This window comes from Empidonax traillii, unplaced genomic scaffold (genome assembly GCF_003031625.1).
Source record: "Empidonax traillii isolate 1590-97213 ecotype Southwest subspecies unplaced genomic scaffold, ASM303162v1 scaffold1619:size215769, whole genome shotgun sequence".
Classification (NCBI taxonomy): Eukaryota; Metazoa; Chordata; class Aves; order Passeriformes; family Tyrannidae; genus Empidonax; species Empidonax traillii.
In genome coordinates, this window is record NW_020956812.1 from 206153 (window position 1) to 209071 (window position 2919).

The 2919-nt window shown below is 54.9% G+C and overlaps 1 pseudogene; it reads left to right on the forward strand.

Moving 5' to 3' along the window:
• The first annotated feature begins 247 nt into the window (after positions 1–247).
• On the forward strand, positions 248–1184 carry LOC114070610 (annotated as a pseudogene).
• Positions 1185–2919: the final 1735 nt, after the last annotated feature.

Consider the following 2919-nt stretch of genomic DNA (forward strand, 5'->3'; position numbering starts at 1 on the left):
TTATTACCTCTGAGCCCTTTGTGTAATGTACCTGTGGGTTTTAGATCTGCAGAGTTTGTACAGAACAAAATCTCCTTTGAGCAAGGTAGAGAAACGGGGGGGAGAGAAGAGTGGGTTTTTGCAGCAAAGCATCTCGCTTAACCCCCCTAAAGCCTTGTCTCGTTTCACTCTCAGGGACTGAGTCTCACTAAACAACTGTTCCCTGTGCTTTCCTTTTCTGAACAGACCCTGTGCTAAGGAACATTGAATGCCCAACAGCAGCACCATGGCCCAGTTCCTGCTCCTGGCATTGGCAGACAGGCGGCAGCTGCAGCTCCTGCACTTCTGGCTCTTCCTGGGCATCTCCTGGCTGCCCTCCTGGGCAACGGCCTCATCCTCAGCGCCGTAGCCTGCGACCAGCACCTGCACACCCCCAGGGACTTCTTCCTGCTGCACCTCTCCCTCACAGACCTGGGCTGCATCTGCACCACTGTGCCCAAAGCCATGCACAGTTCCCTCTGGGACACCACAACCATCTCCTACCAGGGATGTGCTGCACAGCTTTTTCTCTTGACCTTTTTCATCTCAGCACAGTTTTCCCTCCTCACCATCATGTGCTGCGATGGCTACGTTGCCATCTGCAAATCCCTGCACTACGGGACCCTCCTGGGCTGCAGAGCTTGTGCCCACATGGCAGCAGCTGCCTGGGCCTCTGGGTCTCTCAATGCTCTGCTGCTCACAGACAAGACATTTTCCCTGGCCCTGTGCCAGGGCAATGCCCTGGGCCAGTTCTTCTCTGAGATCCCACACATCCTCAAGCTCTCCTGCTCAGGCACATACCTGAGGGAAATTGGGTTCCTTGCTTTTAGTGCTTTTCCTGTTTTGGAATGTTTTGTTTTAATTGTTTTCTCCTGTGTGCACATCTTCAGGGCTGTGCTGAGGATCCCTCTGAGCAGGGATGTCACAAAGCCTTTTCCACGTCCCTCCCTCACCTGGCCGTGGTCTCCCTGTTTATCAGCACTAAAGAATTTGCCTACATGAAACCCCCCTCCATCTTCTCCCCATCCCTGGATCTGATTGTGTCAGTTCTGTACTCGATGCTTCCTCCAGCACTGAACCCCCTCGTCTACAGCTTGAGGAATGAGGAGCTCAAGGAAGCTCTCAGGAAAATGGTGACTGGACATTTTCCTGCATACTATCGATAAAGTAACTCATTACAAGTCTAAACTCCTATCTGTCATGTGTAGGTGGATGTTTTGGTGCATTCTTTTTTTTTTTTTTGTATTGTTTTCATTTTCTTTGCTTTTTGGTTTTCTTGGGTTTGATTTTGAATTTATTTATTATAATTTTTTCCATAAAAATGTCTTTACCCATACTATTACCACATCAGTATCTACTCGTCTGCTGTAACTCAAGGGCTTTCAGCAGTCATTATATCTGTACATTGGAATGAAATAAAGTTCCCTGCCCCGACCTCCGTGTCCAAGATGCTTCCTCAGCCCTTCTCTGGAGCTGCAGGGGCAGTGCCTGTGTGCAGAGCTGGAGGGAAGAGACTCCCAGCACAGCAGCCCAGCCAGGGACAAGGGCACTTGCTCCCTCCACACCTGCTCTTTCCAGCTCCACACTGTCCTTCCCAGTCCTGCTGTGGCTGCAAGGCCTGAGTGCTCTGGCAGCTTGGGCACAGTCCTGCTGCGTGTCCCTGCTGGCATCACAGGCAGGGACAGGTCCTGGGCACTGCTGGCACAGAGCTGGGCTCCACGCCGGCAGCTCCAGCAGCAAAGGGCATCTCCTGAGGGCAGGGCAGGAGGGTTTGGCTCTCCCTTCACAGCCCCTGTCAGCAACATGATCCAGGAATGCCCTGGCAAAGCAAATTCCAGTGCCCAGTTCAGAGTAGGAGTGTGCAGGGTGGGGGCACACAGCAGTGTCCTTGCACAGCCAGAGCTCCTGACACAGCCCTGAGGGCCCAGCAGAGCAGGGGCTGGGCTTTGTTTCATGGACAGCGTGGGCAGGTGCCCCAGGGCCATTGTCACAGAGCAGCCCCTGTAACCCCCATTGCCAGCCCTGGCCTCATCCCACCTGCAAGAGGTTGGTTGCCCCTCCATGGAGGGGCATCAAGTGACCAAGTCAGAAGTCCATGTTTGCTTTGCCCTTCAGCAGGTCTGCTCTGTCACTGCCCTGCCTTCTGGCCCCTCCCTTTCCCTTCCCAGCAGGAAAGCAGGGACTAGGACAGTAAGATCTCATCAGTGGAGTTGTCCCTAAAGGGTATGTGGAGCTGCTTCATCTCCACCACCATGAGTGTCCCCTGACTGGGGACAGCACAGTCTCTGCTCCCAGCCCTGTCAGGGCCATTTCCTGCACCTTTGGCATGTCCAGAGTGTTTCCTGCTGGTGGCCCCATCCCATGACCAGCACTGGGCTGTTTGCCAGCCCTGCTCTCTGCAGGACCCATGCACTGGCAGAGTTGTCTCCAGCAGAGCTGCACCCGGGCTTGCGGCATTTCTGTCCTCTACACTCACCATTTCCTGCTTGTCCCAGACACTTTTTGTGACCTGGATGTCCTGGGTCACTTCTTCTGTGCCCTTGCTGTAGGGCTGGAACGCTCCTGCAGTGACACCAGGACACTCCTGCTCTTTGCATTCCCAGCCTGATTTTTAGATCCACTCTTCCCCTCCTGTTTCCAGGGACATCCTGGGAGTCCTTCAGAGCTGCCGTCCCGGGGCAGCTCCTGCCCAGCATGGGCAGCCACAAGGTGTCTCCACCTGCTCCTCTCACCTCACCAGTGCCACTGTTTGCTGCAGCCTCCTCCTCCTGGCCCAGCACAGCCCAACACAGGGAGAGTTGGACACAGCCCTTGTTCTACCCCCTCCTCATGGCCCTGCCCAAGCCCCTCAGCTACAGCCTGATGGCCAGAAACCTTCAGGGCAGGGAGGCACCGGGGAAA